This window comes from Telopea speciosissima, chromosome 2 (assembly GCF_018873765.1).
Source record: "Telopea speciosissima isolate NSW1024214 ecotype Mountain lineage chromosome 2, Tspe_v1, whole genome shotgun sequence".
NCBI classification, from domain to species: domain Eukaryota; kingdom Viridiplantae; phylum Streptophyta; class Magnoliopsida; order Proteales; family Proteaceae; genus Telopea; species Telopea speciosissima.
In genome coordinates this window covers 6,501,192-6,520,148 of record NC_057917.1, presented here as the reverse complement: position 1 = coordinate 6,520,148, position 18,957 = coordinate 6,501,192, and the positions used below count along the sequence as shown (strand labels likewise).

Genomic DNA, 18,957 nt, shown 5'->3' with positions numbered 1-18,957 from the left:
TAACCCCTGAAGTAGAAAGCAGTAATGCATTTATGGCTCAAAATAAAAAACAGCCCACTACAAAGTACAAGATTTCTTATATCTAATAAATTCTAAACATAACTTCCACCCCAAAAAACCACTTTTTAAGTCTCATTAGGGTTTTAGGTATTGGATCTGCCGTATTTGCAGATCTGTATTGGTATTGGTTTTAGACACCTTGATTATATAGTTACATTTGACGAGGGAGAGAGAGAGAGAGCTGGATCACGAAGGACCTATCCAGGCAGGAACTTCTTGAACAAGGTTTAATGCTGGTTTGATCTTCAAAAACTGGGCTACAATTGATGAACTTGTTGCAGATATTCCTTAATCGTTTGCAGAACTTTGTACCATATCACACAATGATGAAATTAAAAAAAATGGGGGGGGGGGGGGGAGGAAAATGGAGATAGGATAGAGGGATAAACAGGATTGAGTCTCTCACTGTCTCCCTTGGGCCTCTCATCCTCTCAATTGTATCTCACAGCCAGTATTGATTTTAACCAAATTCATTCTTTTTTATCAAATTCGACTTGGCTGGTTAGCAGCCTATTCCTTTATTTATAAATTCAACCGATTACATCTTAGGTTTCTTCTATAAATATCTTAAAACAAAACTCCCAATAGAACTCCTATTCCTAATCTCTTTTTTTTGACAGATCCTATTCATAATCTAGAAAATAACTAAAATATTAAACTTCTAAAGCCCCACACACAGCAGCAACCTTCTTGGAATCAAAGCACTCCACGGAAGCTTTCATGGGCCCTCCTAATCTGGGTAGTTACCTCCTCTTTAGTCGTTACGGCAATAGAGAAAATAATCCTAAATTATCTTTAACTCTAATTACATTAAATAACTGAATAATATCCTAATTAGAAACAAAGACTAATCTATCTAACAGCCTTCCACTCTATTGCATTGGTCATTAACAGTAGCCGGCATTGGGCCCACAAGATCTTGCAATTATCTCCAAGCTAGCTGGCCGTGGAGCCCACATGATCCGATCATTATTTCCTCCTTAACTGTGGGTTGATATCCTCCCGAATAGGCAAGCTGGATTATGGAAATATCTCCTTGAAATTAGCAAGCTCGACGGCCATAAGATCTGGAAAATAGTTCTCCAAATAAAGCTTGTCTACCTTGAATTAATACCCTTTCAATTCAGTAAGATCCATAGCTATATTCTCCCCCCAAATAAGGCTGGCCGATCACTATCCTTCAGCAGTATATGGCTGGGAAATTGGTATTAAATAATCCCATAAAATGGGTTAGTTATGTACTCAGTTTGTAACCCAATCGATGTACCAATTCTGCATCTATAAACTGCGGTTTCGAAACCGTGGCCATATAGTTTCTAATACCCTTTTGCATTCCCACATATTTTCCCTCTTCCGTGTGCTCAATTCCTCTGGCATCTACTGAAACCCAGCTCTCTCGCTCTCAATCTATCTCTCTCTCTCTCTCACTTAAACTACTGAAACCCTACCGCTCTCTGTCTCTCTCTGCTCTCTATTCCACTCAATCTCTCTGTTCTCTCTCTTCGATAATCTTTCTCTGTCTCTGTCTTTTTGTTATCTCTCTTACTGAAACCTCCGATGCAATATACCCTTTCTTCTATTACGGTCGAAAATAATAGAAAAGGAGGGGGGAGTTTGAGGTGTTAGGGCTTTACACTTGTGTTCGTTCGTTGTTCCAATTTCATGCAGCATTGGAGAGCAATCGTCGTGTAAAAATTTATGTGTTCTTGCCCATTCTTCTATTTCCTTTTAGCCCCTTTTCTTTGGCTGCTAGGATTCAGTTAATTATTCTCTCATTGCATTCCTACCATTACTAGATTCATTTCCTATTGAGCCTAAATAAAACCAAGTATTTTTTTGCCTTCTCATCCTGTCGTGGGGCTTATGTAAAGCTCAGCTAGCTTCAATGCATTTGTGAATTCTTTTATATACGTACAGTCCAACCTACCCTCTCTTGTCCCTCACCGTATGCACACCTTTAATTCTTCACTCCCGAAAGTTATACTGTGGAAGTATAGAAGGAAGAAAAGTTTGCTAGTTTGTATGCAATGAAGTTGTTATTCTAGTGGTGGTTAGTATGCTTGTCCAAACAGCTCAACTCCAATAGTCTTCCTAAATATGAGATCACGATATGAAAGGAAATAACCCCAACCATTTCCAAGAGTAAAATTAGTTCCATTCATGTGAACTGTTAGTTTATTCAAAAGTATTCATTTGCCCTATTATGATATCTCATAATGTAGATGTCATAAGGAAGAGATTAAAATGAAGTTGGACTATAGAAGTCGTGCACATGGTAGGAATATGGTGCATGCAGAAAAATTTCCAGATTTTCTGATGTCATGTAAGTAATAAGGTTTCTTCAGCTCGAGTTAATACAGAATTGTATGCTATTATTAGTTTAATAACAACTAAGCTTGAACTGTATAGGTGGCCAGGCTATACCAAAGCAGAGAATACTGCATGATATTATTAAATGGTTGGCTGAAGGACCAAATTAGGAAGCAAAAAAATACAAGGGTTACATATTTATTGGCATAAGGTATCCACACAAAGGATCGTGAAACCAATCAACAGTCTCAGAACAACGGGGTCTTAGTCATGCAGATTTATCACCAAATTGGGCTTCTTTGCTTAGGAATAAGTCTAGGATTGTGTTATATACATGTTGGGCCTTTGATCCCAAAGGTTTTCAATGTAGTAGGTCACTTTTATTGACCTAAAGTATGGGTAATTAGGTTGCATACGTGATTAGCTTCTATACTTAGTTAATTTTCTAATTTTCATGTTTTAGTATTTTAAATTGAGCCGGTCCAAAATTGGTTTGAACCATTGGTTCAATTTAAATGATTTGAGTGACATTTTTTATTATTTGTTTTAATTATAATTTGGGTCCACACCTCTCCACAAATTTGAGAGAGGCTGTGTTTTGTAATAGAGTCAGCTAGGGGCTTCTTAGTCTCCTAGTATGATTTGAATTTGGATCCGGCTCCTCTCCAGGGAGCTGTGCCGCACACATTTCGGCGCACGTCTAGGGATGTCTGCAGCAAAGCCCAATGGTTGGATACCCCCTGGGCGTGCTGGGCTCCTTGGAGAGGAGCTCAATCCTTAGAATTTGGCTTTAGGCCTTTAATAAAAGTCATTTGTGGGTTTTGTCTTTCCCCCCATTGAATGTTTAGAAAAATTAACTCTTGAAGCTGCTGCTGCAACTGGTGCAGACAAATGGCTGCTGCCAAGATCGATTCTGGTTCAATGGAAGGTATAGAAAAGGGCCACAGTTGGAGGGTTCTATGTAGAGAAAAGGCTGCAAATGAAGGCGGAATGAAAGGAAAGATTGTGATGAAGGAGGCTAACTTTGTGATTTCGGCTGCTTAGTTGATTGAAGTTGGTGATGAAGATGTGATTGGTGTTGGGTATGACTGTATGGTAAGGGTGATCGTTGAAGTTAAAATTAAGGAAAAAAAGATAAACAGAAAATAAAAGATAATTTTGGCTGCTAGAGATCCAGTAGAGCCCAGCGTAGGAGTCCACCTAGGTCCATCAAAAGAAATCCACTTTTGGATGTAGTTGCTGAGATCCACAACCCACCTGAGTCCACAGGATATGGTTCTTAAAGAGAAGAGTTCCTTTTTTGTTCAATTCTGGCTGCAGAAACAGCCTCCACGATTTCTATATATAGGGGAGGAAGAGCACAAAAATTCTCTTGGTTATATGCATCCCAAAAGTGGACTGTTGGTCTTCCCAATCTTTGTGGAGTTCTCACACCTACATTGAAACTATCCCCAATAAACTTAGAAACTAACTTTAATACCTAGGAACAATAAACAAGAAACTTAGAAACTAGTTGCAAGAAATAATAAATTCTTCTAGGGAGCTAAAGGCCTCTTTGGTATCACTTTTTAAACTTGTTTTTAATTACAATAATTGAAAACACCCCCAAAATGATTATAGACTCAAGAAGGGTAAAATAGACATTTGGTCATTAAAACAGAAATCAAGTCCCTTCTTCTTCTTCTTCCTTTCGTGAACCAGGAACCACTAAATCCAGTGGAAGCCCAACACGCTTCAGTCGATCAAACTCCCTCTTTCACGCATGGTTCAGCCTGAAATTTCGGGTGCTCGTTTGTAACACCAGGACCTATTGGTTCCTATCAAGCACCACTTCAGACCGAGGTCAAAGCTCAAAGGAAAATTACTGCTATTAGAGATATCAGAGCCAATGCCTAATTGGCACCCTGATCCTGGTACCGGTATTTCTTGCTAGCACCAGGTCCTCTCTTCCTGGCGATTATCTCTGCAATTCTCTTGAGTCGTGCCTTGTGTTGAGGTCCCTTTTGGGGCGTGCCTCAGGTTGAGGACTTAAGAACTGCCGTCTCAAACCGGTCTCAAAAAAAAAAATCTCTTAGAAGCACGGCCTGACCCTTCCGGCAAGCCGCTGCCCTCATATTTGTTTCCCTATTGCAGCCTCAACAAACGGGAGACAATTAATCTCGTGTTGACCCATCTTCTTTGCATCGACCTCTGCCCAGCTTCCGTTATTCTCATCTCTGCAAAAACTCTACTTGCACCTCCCATCTCATATTTCATTTCTTCAACCTTTATCTTCTTTTTTATTTTTATTTTAATCCCATGAAGAAACTTAAATCGGCAGCATGTTCTCCTTTTGATTGTCAGATTCTTCATTATTTTATTTCACAACTTCATGTTCAGATGTGGGCGGGTCTGCACCATTTGTCTCTTGTTTTATTTTTCTTTTTTCGTGAGATTTCCCCTTTTTCGGTGCTTTGCCTTCTTCGCTTGTTTAGTTCTTCTTTCCCCAAGGACCTCGGGATACTATTGCATCCCCTGAGCTGCAACTATTTTGCTCAACAACGTTGTTCGCTGCACCTACAGTCAGCTGGATCCAAGATTACTGACACTTCATATACCAGTCTGTGTAGCACCGAGCAACTCTTGACTGTCAATGGGCAATTTCCAGGGCCACCTTTACATATCATCTTGCACTGGCATGGAGTGTAGCAGCAAGGAATCCATGGTCCACTGTTTTTTCTTCATTTTTACTGTTTAGAGTTGATTTGGGAAAGAAGATAGGTGATGAGAGAACTTCTTCACCCATTTGTTCAATAATGTAATAAAAATTATTTACACATAGGTAGTTACCAAACGGTTTCTCATTCTATATTCTTTTATGTCTAGTAGCTACCAAACAGTTTTTCATTTTTATCAAAAATGATTTTTATTAATGACTTTTTTTAAATAGGCCATAATGAAAATGAAAAGTGATACCAAAGAGGCACTATGAAGTCACAAGACTTTTTGTTGACTTGTGGGCCAGAGCTTAGCTGTCCCAAGGGTCCACTAAATTGTTGTAAGGGCCAGAGTTAGTTCAGTCCAGGCTGGACAGAACTGGGCTGTTGCACCAGCCGGATGCTCTGCATCAGTAACTTGTTCTTCTTCCTTTGAAGATTGTCTTATGTTTTAATCAAGGCTGGTGGGATTGGTGTGTGATCCAATCTACAGTTTGCAATGTGAAGCCCGGGTGGTTCCTTTGAAGCTCTCTTTTCAAGTTCTTATTTTATTCAAGTTTTTGCATTCAAACAAGCTGCTGCCAAGGATTCTCTGCAACAATAGTGAGTTTTAATCTCCCAATCCCTCAACCTTTCTTCTCCTTATCCTCTAAACCACCCAACCCTAACATTCCCCCTTTTGTTTTCAATTTTCCCAACACCCAAATCCTGTCCTGGCCAAACCAGCCGGCCAAAACCCTCCATCTTTGGACCGAATTCTCCCCTGCCCCTTGGGAGAACTCAATCTACTTTGCAGCCCTATCCTCCCACTAAAACCCTAGACTTCCTACTTGCTGCCAATTCAAGTTTACAACCCTAACGCCATTAAAACTTAATGAGACCTTCACTGATAGAGTGATAGACTCCCCTGCATCAACTTGTAATGTAATTCTAGATTGGTAGGAGACCAACTAGAACCAATAACCTGGATCTACTAAGGGTTGGAGGAATCGGCTAGGTCAAAATAGGTGAAATTCTGAAATTAGGGTTAGAGTTAGATGGAATCTAGGTTTTGATGATAGGGTGTAGTTAGGAGGAGTGTGGATTATATGGGAGAGAAGAGATGCTGAAAGTTATAGTTAAATCAGATGACTAAATCTGAAATTATTGAGGAATCCTTGTAGAAATAGGATTGAGGGGTAAAAGGGTAATTTCAGACAATCGGCTGGGTGGATGGTAATGAAATTTGAATTGAGTCTCTCTTAGGGTTTGAGGAAGATTGGATCAAAATATCAGCAGGTTCTAATGGTTAGATTTTGCTGCGAAGAATTCTCACAAAAATCACCTTGCATGTGACCTTCTAGAAGAGAAGAAGAATAATTGCAGAATTTCAATGTCAGACTTACTCGTCGTTTGAAAATATCTTGAACCTTGCAGAGAAATTCCAGCAACTGAATATGTTTCTTCAAGAGATAGGCTATGGCAGAATTGAAACTTGAATAGAGGTCGATTGGAGATCGATGGAGGGGGCTGGGGAAGGGGATGGCTATCTCAGCTCACCCTGGGCATCTCACCCAACCTATCTCAAGATTTTTAACAATGGCCAAAGCCAATATTTCATTAATCAAATTCGTGTACCATGCTGGCCTCCCTTACAAACTTATATAGAAGACTCAAAAATAGATTTAGACACTAAAAAAGAAAGGTCTAACCCTATCCTTAACTAATTAATAAGGTAACCTAAATTGACTAAGAAAGTGAAATAACAAAGAAAACAAACTCAAAATAGGACTCTAACTAAACTAAGGAAGTAAATCCCGTTTTCCTATTTTCTACCAATATTTTAGGCCCATTAAATTGGCCAATTACAAAATAAACCCATTTTGGGATAAAAAAACCCAACACCTACATAACCCAACCGAAAGCTTATTTTCAATAAAATAAGCCCTCTAAGCGACTTATTTACATCAACTTGACATAATTCTACCATCAAACCCTATGTCCCATCAAATCCTAACCCTAATTTCACTATTTTACTTATTTTGACCTAGCCGAATTGCCCAGTTCATAGCCGATCTTGGTTATTGGCTTCTAGTTGGACCCCTTCCAATGTAGAACTCATTAATTAGTAATGATAATAACACCAAGCTATTCTAGTTCTATAGATAATCGACCCATCGATGGAAGTGTACTCTACTATGGTGTGTTGAAGGAAGTTGTTGAGTTAGAATAATTTGGAAATTTGAGAACAATGCTATTTTGAGGTGATTGGGTTGATACATAGAGGGGGTTGTTAAAGAAGACTTCGGGTTTACACATGTGAACTTTAGTTGTTTGATGCATTCCGGCGAAAATGTACTTGATGAGCCATTTGTCTCCCCAAATCAAATAGAGCAAGTGTTTTATGTGTTATGCCCCTTAGACCATGGTTGGTTTGTTGCTTTAAAAGCATCGATGCACGATATGTATGATATAGAGTGTGATGTTGTTAAGTCCAAACTCTAAATTATCAACAAACGAGAATGCAACATAGTGGCATGGGACAAGTGGATGATGGTGATACTTCTTAATATGACAAGAACAAACATTTAGGCAACAATAAGTGACACCTTGATGCAGATCTGAAGACCTATAGCTGTGGGAAAAAGTCCAAGAGAGGTCAACTCGTGGCCTAGTTCTTTTATGCTGTTTTTACTTAGTTCTTTTAAGTGTCTTTTGGTTTAGTTCAATTGAACCGGTTCTATGTGGATCAATTTAAGTGGCAATGTTTATTTGTTTTAAGTTAGTGGAGTCCACATCAGCTTTTAAAGGCTGATTGTGTTTTACTTAGTTTCTTACTAAGTTTCTGATGTGCTTTTCTTTTTTTAAATCTACTTATTTCACTGCCATATTCTGGAACATTATTTTTTAAGTGCTTCTCTTGTTTGCTAAGATATGTTTGTAGTTTTCTATTACTCATGATGTAAATAACTCAATTGTGAAGATCCTTACTGATGTGACTGCTTATAACTTCATAATAGATTCTCAAAAAGGTTGGGTTTATTGATCTGCTTGTTTGAAAGTAATGGACCTCATCAAGTATTACCATTTGTTTTTAATTTTTGAAAAGATATTATCATTGGTTGCATAAATTGACACTACACTAATGACTAATCCGGCCTAACTATTAACTGTAGGCACCGAGCCGAAAAGAGGGTATTCAAGAATCAAGAGCATTTACATGGCTTGCATTTGAAGGCACAATGAATTCCATCAAAGAGTTGCACAAAGAAGCCTTTGAGTGGTTGCACTAATGACTAATCCGGCCTAACCATTAACTGTAGGCACCAAGCCGAAAAGAGGGTATTCAAGAATCAAGAGCATTTACATGGCTTGCATTTGAAGGCACAATGAATTCCATCAAAGAGTTGCACAAAGAAGCCTTTGAGTGGTTACACTAATGACTAATCCGGCCTAACCATTAACTGTAGGCACCAAGCCGAAAAGAGGGTATTCAAGAATCAAGAGCATTTACATGGCTTGCATTTGAAGGCACAATGAATTCCATCAAAGAGTTGCACAAAGAAGCCTTTGAGTGGTTACAAAAAAGACTCGCATCCATGTGGTCTAGGTATACGTTTGATTTTAGATAAAAAAAAGTGACCATGTAACCAACAATATCTCTGAATCTTTTAACAACTAAATAGCCCCCTTGAGGAACAAGCCAATACTTACCTTAGTTGATGGGACGAGATTGAAAATAATGGATACTTTGCACAAAAGGTATGTACAAGGGTAAGGGTGTTCATTTGAAGGTAGAATGACACCAATGGTGAAAGAAGTTTCATGTGGCACCTGAGCTTGGCATTTTGTGTTAGATATTGTAAATTCAACCCTTTTTTTGAAGAAATATGGCAATTTTGATGATGCCATAGCCCATTGTGATGATCAGGTTCCAACAGAACTGTTGGTGTAACTCATGTATGTGAAAGTCAGGAAAAAATAGGTAAGTTTTTTTTCCCCTAAAACGCATTGATAAGTTGTACTTTTTACCTGATATATTTTAATGATATTTTTCAATATGGTAGGAGATTAGTGTGGGGAAAAAAAAACAAAAAAGCTCAGACTATGAGGCATACTGCTGCAAGGAAGTCTTTTGGTCAGATATATGAAGATGAGGTACGTTTTTTGAACAAGTATGTACATTAGATAATGATATAGGGTGTTTTGATCTAACACTTGTACCAGCTAGATGGTAATTATTTATGTCCTATGTATTGGTTACGGCCATGATAAAAATTTGTATGTTTGCTAACTTGGTTTACATTGAGTTTAGGCATTGCTCGAGGAGGGGATGTCTTAGGTGTCACCAGAATTGAGAAAAGACTGACACCATCGATGACATCGTAAGCAAAGTGTTGGTTAACAAGGGTTATGATCGAGTGTGCTGTTTAGGGCTAGGCATAAGCCCAAAGCCAGTGTTGAGGGCAAAAAACAACTGAAAAGGCATGAACAAAGGATGCAAGGGGAGGTGCAGGAAGAGTTTGCCGAACAAGATAGTAAGTGGGAGAAAAAGTTTGTAGAGCAAGAGTAGCAGAGGACCGATGAAATGACAAGTTTGCAAGCCCAAATAACTCTATTTGCACAGCACTTGGATAGAGGAAGCTCTCAGAGTATAGTTCATTTGTGTAAGTTAGAAATTTAGGATACAGTTATTGACACAGCATTATATTGATCCCATTTTGTTTTACAACACCAAGAAGCAAGTAAAAGAGAATGCAGCTCCTCTGCAGCTCTATTAGTTTTAGACAGGACACTGTTGGGTGAGCCAATTCCTCCCACACACACGCCTTCAATAAAACAAATTTTTTTAAAATTTCTTCCTTGGTCAATTCAAGCATGATATCATAAATTGATGAATAAACATGAATCTTAAACCTTTTGCTGTTGTGTCCGTATTCTGTTGAGTAGTTGTTTCATCTTCTGTTTTAAGCCACCACATATTCTCCATTGGTATCATACCAGTATTTGGTTGCAGTTCCCTTGCCCCCTAATTTTGTTCCTGTTTGATTAATGAAGACAAATCGTTTATACTATTGAACCAAAGACTGTAATAGGAGTATGCACGGAAGCATCATCTGGGGCAGATTTTCACCTTTCTTGAAGCCGCGTGGCAGTCATGTTGCCCTATCATGTGTCTAGACATACGAGCTATGAGCTTTTTTAAGGATGATTGAAGCTGCCATATTGTCTTATGGGATTTGCAATGATGATATGTACCAAACCTACATGTCTCTTCCCCCCTCAATTGATACTAGTCAATAGGTTCTGTAATGAAGCTCCCTTCCATGCCTAATGTTTAATTCTTTATAAGAATGGTCTAAAGAATTAAATGGAGCAAAATAAGGAAATTATGGCTATTGTGAAAAAGGAGGAATCTGTTCCTATTGTTAATTTTTTAAACTATCCATCTTCAAATAGTCTCAAAATCTCAAGAGCAAATTAAGAACATGTTTTTTATTCCCCAATTCTGTTGAACTCGACCCAATAACACATCCAAAAACCAAAGGATTGAATCAAACAAATTCTACAAGTTGTATCTGGCGGTAGTAGAGACAGCAAGATCTGTTGCAGAGTTCAATCTTACAGAAGGGGTGACATGACTTTTGTTTTTTAATAGGACATTTTAACCAAAATCTTTACCAGCATGAAAAATGTCAGGGTAAACCCTCTTTTTTTTTTTTGCCACTTCGAGTTCTGAGGTAATTAGTTTTTAATATTTTCTATCTTTTTTTGACCTCTTGGAGGTTCCTGTCTTTGGCTCTAAATTCCACTACAAGAAATATGATTTTTGCCGACGGTAGAAATAGAGTTTCGTAGCCAAATATGATTTTCGATGACGGTTAGTTTATTACCGTCGCCCTATATAATTTGGGCGGCGGTGTACAATTTTCCGTCGTGAAAAATATAATAGAACGACGGTTTATATTTATTCGTCGGTAAAAATAAAATTAAGCGACGGTTTATAATTTTTTGTAGCAAAATATAATATTGGGCGACGGTTTACATTTAATCGTCGGCGAAAATGGAATTGGGGCGACGTTCACGGATTAACCGTCGTCGAAAATATAATGGGGGCAACGTTTTATAACTATTCGTCGTTGAAATTGAATTTGGGCGACGCTTTATACCTATCCATCGTTGAAAATACCTTACCAAAAAAAAAAAATCGTTGAAAATAAATTTTGGACGACGTTTTTTAATTATCCGTCGTGGAAAATAGAATTTAGACGACGGTTGGATTCTTACCGTCGTCGAGGAGTAGCTTTTAACTTGGCAATTTTCCTCTTCCCGCTTTTCTTTCTCTTAAACCCAAACAACACCCATTATTCCCTCACAAAATCCCGCCATTCTCTCCTATCACTCTCCCCCCGAACTTACGCTCTCTCACTACTCAATCTCTCAAACCCTAATATCTCTATAGCCATAATCAGAAGTTCAGAACCCTATTTTCCCCCTCTATTGAAAATCCCTGCGCTCTATTATTCACTCAATCTCTCTCAAATCTTTCTCAATCGCTCTAATCCTCTTTCAATCTCTATTCTATTGCTCCACCGCTCCACCAGGATAAGGAGATAACGACGGAACTAGCGGGCTTGAAGTTGAATGCATTGGTACCAGGTATTATTTTTAATCCCATTTTCATCGCCCGTGTAAAAGAGGAGAGTAGAAGAGTAGAAGACTTTGAATAGCTAATGTCTTGTTATTCATCATCAGGGGAAGAAGGAGACGAGGAACCGACGCTGTGAGAGTTGGAGATTTCAGCCTCACTCTGCATTTTGCGATTTCATCATCTGAGAGATGGAGTTCTGGGGTAATCTTTTGCGCTATATTTGTTCTTTGATCATCTGAGATACTTTGGTGTCTATGTGTCTCCTTTAATCTTTTTCTCATATTCCAGATTTTAATGCATTTTATAGATTTCATAAAACTCCGTTCACAGAAAATCAAATCCTATTTGAATGACAGTTATGCTTGCCAATTTTCATTACCCTGGAGTGCTTTGAGTGACAAGCTTTATCAAATTTTCTGTGCAGTTATGTAATATGCTGCTTTTTTCTTCTCTTTTATCCAAAAGAAATACAAGCCAGGCATAAGTTGCAGCTCTTATAGCGGCACATTCAACCCTATATTTGTGAGATGGGAAATCAAAAGTTCTATTCAAGTTGTTTGTTGTTTCAAGTTGTATGAAACTATTTTAATTCTAATGTCTTTCAACTATTGCTACTAGAATTTTCGTGTTTAAATTGATTGGATATTCAACTTGCATTTACACTTTGATTGTATCGACTTGGCCATAGATGGTGCGTGATGCCGCAAGTCCGCCACATGGTACTGAAAGGTGACCTTCAATTTTCCTTTGTTCATTAAAAGGAAATATATTGCTTATTAGATTGTCCGGGTAGTCGTTTGTTGAAGGAGCATGAGATGAAGCTAGAGTGCAAGGGTTGATATAGTTGGAGCAGATGAGCTTATTGAGGGAATCAAAAATAGTAATTTGCATACTCCAATATATGAAATCTCCGATCTCGATAAATAAACCACGAGAACGAGAGGGAGAACTTTCCCTTTCAATTTATATATTATGACTGTCATAATACCTTGCCTTAATTTTTTAACACTATTATTTACATCCTTACGATAAATGATATCATACCAGAGGATCTAGAATGAGAATTGAGACCATGTAGAGAGAAAACAAAATTTCTGTTTTTTGGCTATCACCAAGTCACTGTTACTTATCATGTTATCTCACTATATAATGTTTTCTCTAATTTGAACTATATCTTAACTTATAAAACTTCTCAACTTGGATTCTTGCAGGTGGTGGAAACTCAATTTTGATAAGTGTATTGGGATGCCCATTTTCATGCCCCGTCTTGGAAAGGTATGGGATTTTTTATACTATTTATATTATGTATAACCAAATCAACTAGTACTTCTCTTCAAATAAAGGTTTTGATCTTCCTGTTACAGATAGCAAGAATTCTTGGACCACGTGGTTTGATGCCAAACCCCAAAGTGAGTTATCCACTTGTTGATATTGAATGGATGTAAACATATGGATCGATCGCAATGCCCTTAATTATTTTCTTCCTGCGACATAGCTAGTTTCAGTGACCAGTGATGTTACTGGGGCAGTGCAAGAGGTGAGACGTGGTCGTATTGATTTTAAAATTGACAAAACTGCCATTGTGCATGTGGGCCTTGGGAAGGTATGATTACTGATATACCATTTTTAATTGCATAGTTAAATTCAATTTTATTATCGCAGTGGTTGAATGTACTGTGTGATTAGTAAGCTTGTTAGCCTGCAGTGAGTCACTTCTTTGGTATGGTTGAATGTCAGTTCTGGCATGTCTTAATTCATTTAATGTGATTTATTATATAATAACATCAGCAAATATATAGAGGGAAAGAAAAATTAAAGTCTTACTATATTCTGTTGCCCAAACCTTGTTCTGTGTTGACCATATGTAGGACAATCACAGGATACCCAAATTTGATAGAAATTTGATCTAATAATAGGGTGCCACAATGGTAGTATCTCTAATAGTTGCAACTAATGCAGCCTCCAGCCAAACTAGGTAGTCGATTAGGTAAAAATATTCTAAAACTGTTGCTGTTTGCAGCAGGGGAAGACTAGTAGCTTGAGGGTTGTAGGATCAGTTTAGTGCTAGGGTTGGAATTAATGATGGGTGATGGGTAAGTTTGGATGGTAAAACTAGAGCTTTAGGTGAATAACAACAATGGTTTAGGGGACTTGAATAATTTCATGAACTGGGTTTTAGAAAATAAATAGGTGAAAAACACTCCAATTGGTGTCTAAGGTTGAAGTGAGCAGGTTAGGGGTTTTGTTGCATAGTGGTTTGATGGAGACAACATGGGGAATGATGGTTGATTATGTTATTGGGAACCTAGATTAGGTTGCCATAATGGTAAATAGAAACTAGAAGTGCAAGATAAGCAGAAAAGAGATAATGCCTAGGAAATAGGAATCCACCTACAGAGAGACCGACTCCACAACAATTTATTGATACTAATATTCTTGCTTGGGTTACCAACCTTTATATGGTTGCCTGCTGTGATTGAATAGTAAATAGTTGCTAAACTTCTTAACAGGCAGAGATGTTCATGACTCTTTCTGTACAAAGCAAACCATGCATATTTGCAGCTGTCGCTTTGGTTTTTATTTTAATAGTTGGTTATTTTGTTGATTACTTGTTCATCATATTTTTTCCTTTTGCCTGCAGAGAGTAGACTTTTGGATGTGCATCAAAGGCGTTTGTCAAGCTATGTTGGCACTTTCGCTTGGAGAGCACGTGAAGCAGATGGAGCAACTGATGCCAAACTACTTAAAGAGCTTTACCGCCGAAGTGATCCAGAAGGAGTGATAAGACTATTTGAAAGTCAACCTTCACTACATTCCAATCCCTCCGCACTTGCTGAATATGTTGAGGCATTAGTTAAAGTAGATAGGCTGGACGAAAGTGAATTACTCAAAACATGCAGAGAGGTGGGTTAGGAACTGTTCCATTCTTTTTGTTGTGAGGATTTTGATCCGCACTCTCATGTCTTATTGATGATTGTTGATGGTTTAATATGGTGACCTTTCTATTAACAAAATAGTGACATATGTAGCTTGTAGATATTTTTATTTTAGTTTGTGGTTTGTTTATTACATGAGAGGATGGCTGCTTGAGTGCTTGTGTATCTGTATATCGTAGATTATTGGTAAGTGTTTGTAGAGGATATCTGATGCAGGAACACTTCCTTGGACTAGCCCAAACTCGATGGGGAGCCCAGATGGAGATGAATCGGGTCCAAATTTAGTTTTCATTTAGTAGGATATCAAAGTTTATTTATTTATGTAGATCTAGATTTATCATTTGGATTTCTTGTCATCTTTTGTTTTACTTTCGATAGGCTAGGTAGTGGTAGAGTTTGATTTAGTGTTTGTTTCATTTTTAGTCTAGATATGAGTCTTTATTTCCCTATTTAAATACAAGGTTGTAACCAATGAAAGTTGCAGTTTTTTGAAAGATAGAATTTTGGTGTGGTGCATCTATTGGCTGTGTGGCTGCCTTCTCCTTCTTCTCTAGCCATCTTAGCTGTTCTATTCTTCTTCTTTCTTCAACCCTACTCTGTTGTAGTGGTACTAACAGTACCCTTGTTTTAATTTTGATCTTTCTCCTCCCTTACTTGTCCCTTCTCAGATCTTAGGAATATGAAGCCCTTTCATAGGTGGATATGGTTTGCCACTTCTTAGTGTCAAGATGATGACTTGTCAAGATGATCCCTTTTTGTTTATTTTAGTCCTTCAAAGGATTTTAACTTATTTGTAATTTGTTCATCTATGTTTCCTTCAGGTGCAATGAAGTTAGAAGCTAGAAAGTTCCAACTATGAAATTCGAAAGGATGGAGATTGGAAGGAGGACTAGATTATGATGTTCTTGATCTGCAATGTGGAGAGCAACGGTGATGAAGTATTTTATTGGAAAGAGTATTAAATTATGATGTTCCTTTGGCTAGAAACTTTTTCTCTTTGGGTTGTTTTTTGTTGGTGTTTTGGTTATAACAACATTGGTGGAGAGTTGATTGAAAGTGAATTTTAAAGGAATCCTTTTGAGTTTGTGTTAATGGAAAGCAATGCATTAATGCAATGTTTATATGGATTTTGTAGTTAATGGTTTTTCTTTTAGGGAATGAATATTATATATGGATGTAGATTACAGGTGAAAACTTCCCTTTCTGAATTACAAGCAATGAATACCCTATAATAAATAGGGGGGAAAAAAAAGAGAGGCTTTTTGGCGACGGTAAACATATGACCGTCGCTAAAGATTCATTTTTACCGACGGTTATTTAAATGTCCGTCATATAAATTAGATTTTTCCTGACGGTATACCAAAGACCGTCGCCTAATATTTACATTTATAGTGACGATTAAAACCGTCGTAAAACATAGATTTTTAGCGACGGAAAAGTATGTGTCGCCAAAAATATATTTTTAGCGACAGAAACACTAAACGTCGCCAAAAATATATTTTTAGCGACGGAAGCGTAAAGCGTCGCCAAAAATAATTTTGCTAGACGGGAGCAGTTTTACCGTCGTTATTTTCCCCGACATCACTTTAACCGACGGACTGGCGACGGTTAAAATTACCGTCGCCAATATTTTTAGCGACAGAAAACTATTTTTGGCAACGGTTTATTACTGTCGCGAAAAATCATATTTTTTGTAGTGTTCACTTGGTCTAATAGACAAATACTTCATCTTATTAAGGAGGTTTTGGATAGAGGAATTGGCCACCCTCTCTGATTTTCTTTTTAGTTCAATTCCATTCCGAGAATGAGATCCATGATTTTGTTTTTAGCCTAGTACCTTTTACCAAACAAAAAAATAGAGGCCTAGTACCTGGTCATGATGGTTTGCTTGTGTTTTTTTATGTTTTTCAAAATTGTTGGGATTTCTTCCAATATGATATTGTTACCTTTGTTCATGAGTTTTTTAATCATATCTCCCCGCCTCACGGTATTAATCACACTTTAATAACTCTCATTTCCAAAAGAAAAAAATGCTCTTACTCTCGAGGATTTTCAACCTATTATTATAAAATTGTAGCAAAATTATTTACTAATAGGTTTTGAAAAGTTCTCTCGGATATAAGTTCCTCTTTTGAGTCAGCCTTTATTAAAGGTAGGTAGATTTCAGATAACATCAATATTGCTCATGATATTATTTATCACTTTTGTCATTTTTTAGGTAAATAAGGTTGAATTGCTATTAAACTAGACATGTCAAAAGCCTATGACCGACTTGAATGAGGTTATGTTTGTTGCTTTGTTGAATTTGTTGATTTCTTTGAACATTGGTATGACCTAATAAATTATCTTCTTTCTTCTATAACTTACTCCATCAAACTTAAGGTTTTGCCATCAATTTTTTTCGAACCCTCTTGAGGTATTCGTCAAGGATGCCCTTAAGGTAAGGGTGTTAAAACGGTTCGATTCGATTTAAACCGTGTAATTAAATGATCTCAATTTTGAAATTATAACTGAACCATTTATTAAACAGTTTCACGGTTTCTGTTTTAAATGGTTCGGATCAATTTCGGTAAATAGTTTACTCGGCCATCAGTGTCTCAGATAAATAATTTACAATTGCGATAATGGAATTCGGTTTTGCAGGTAGCGCACAAGAGTCTGAGGCAATAGCCATCTTCTATGGACTACAAATAGCCATAGATCTAGGCACTGCAACCGTCAATGTATGGAGTGATAGTCATAATATGGTGGATTGGTTGACAAATATGATCATGAGAACTAGCCGTGAGAAATATTTTCAATTATATAGAATATTAGGATTCTAACCAAGTTTTTCCTCAAAACTCTGTTATATCAAACAATTTCTTGGTAGAGTTTCATTAGCTCATAACTTGGTTATTAAAGCTAGAATGGAGAAGATTGCTTATGTGTAACAGTGTAAAGGGCAATATTTATAATTTTCTTTTCTCATAAAAAAAATATACATCGCCCTGTCATTCAGGGGGCAGGGTGGTCATTTCGCCCACCCCATATGTTTGGCGCAGCATGCGCCACCAGCTCAGAAAGCATTCTTCCGAAAAAATAATAAATAACCCTAACCCCTAGCATTGTTCTTCCTCGTTTCGCATTTTCTTCTCACCCTTTTCATCCTCCCTTCCTACCACTCTACAAGCGGCGGCGAGCGTGGGCCAGAGCAGCAGCTGCGCGGCTTTTTCCAGTTCAAGGATTCTTTCGAGCAGCACGACCGGCGTACAACTTCCAGGTTTGGAACTCCTTCGAGCTGCAGCCACCTTCGGAAAATAGGTTAGATTCTTAAAGCCCTATCTCCCTCTGCTTGTGGGTTACGCAGCTACAGATACCTTCGGGTCTGTAGTCTGTATTTCCAGACCGTCTTCTAAAGATTACAATGTTCATCATACCCATCCTTTTAGCTTGGTCCAACTCATTCAATATGCTGAAATTTTCTTTCTCTTTGGCTGATTTTACAAGCTTTTCCATTTTCCACTTCTTGCATGTAACCAAAACCTAATAAAATTCTAAACTGAAAATCCAATACTACCTTATCCTCATTTCTATAACTTTATAATGGTAACATTAGTCTTTCTTTGAAATTCTGTAGGTGCGCTTTGGTTTTTGTGTACTAAGGTTCATTGGATTTTGGGACTACAGAGACCTGCGGGGCTTTTCTGTAGTATGGTCTATGTAGTTCTCATGGATGACGCAAAATGAAAATGTGTTTCTTGTATTAATTTTTTTTGTCTATGGGCTGTACTCCTAGGTTGCATTGTTGTTCCATGGACTGTAAAAGAGTTCTGCATTGTTGTTCCAGGGCTGTTCAAGTGCTGTATTTTTAAATGACATTGGATGATGTAATTTTGATGCATTTTGGATAACATTTGGATGATGTGTATTGGATCTTTTATTGATCTTTGAATGATATTTGATTATATAATAGGTTGTGATTTTGGAATATGGATACCATCAGCATTTATTTTGGCTGTTGTACTTGTTTTAAAATATGGATGCAGGAATTTAGGTAATTGTTTCCCAATTTATGCATGTATATTGCCTTTTGTGATACCTTGTTCAAATCTAACCGTTTAAAACTCGTACTGTCTGTTTTCAATTTTGTTTGTGCTGTTCTTGAAAAAGTTACCCTTTTTTTGACCGTCCCCATTCGTGTTTTGATCCATTTAGAACATGCCCGTACTGAACACCGTTCTTTTTGCCGTTCCCGTTTGAACTACCTATGCTCTAACCTTTGTTTTTAACCTATAAAAATTTGTTTTGAGGCGAGAAAGTGCCTCCGTCTACCCTAGCCGAT

General features: G+C 37.6%; 1 long non-coding RNA gene across 1 annotated transcript; it reads left to right on the top strand.

Annotated features, from left to right (window-relative positions):
• The first annotated feature begins 12,918 nt into the window (after positions 1–12,918).
• On the top strand, positions 12,919–13,303 carry LOC122650191. The gene is made up of 3 exons (XR_006331394.1): positions 12,919–12,972; positions 13,062–13,106; positions 13,193–13,303. It is a non-coding gene; the product is annotated as an uncharacterized LOC122650191 (long non-coding RNA).
• The last annotated feature ends 5,654 nt before the right edge of the window (positions 13,304–18,957 follow it).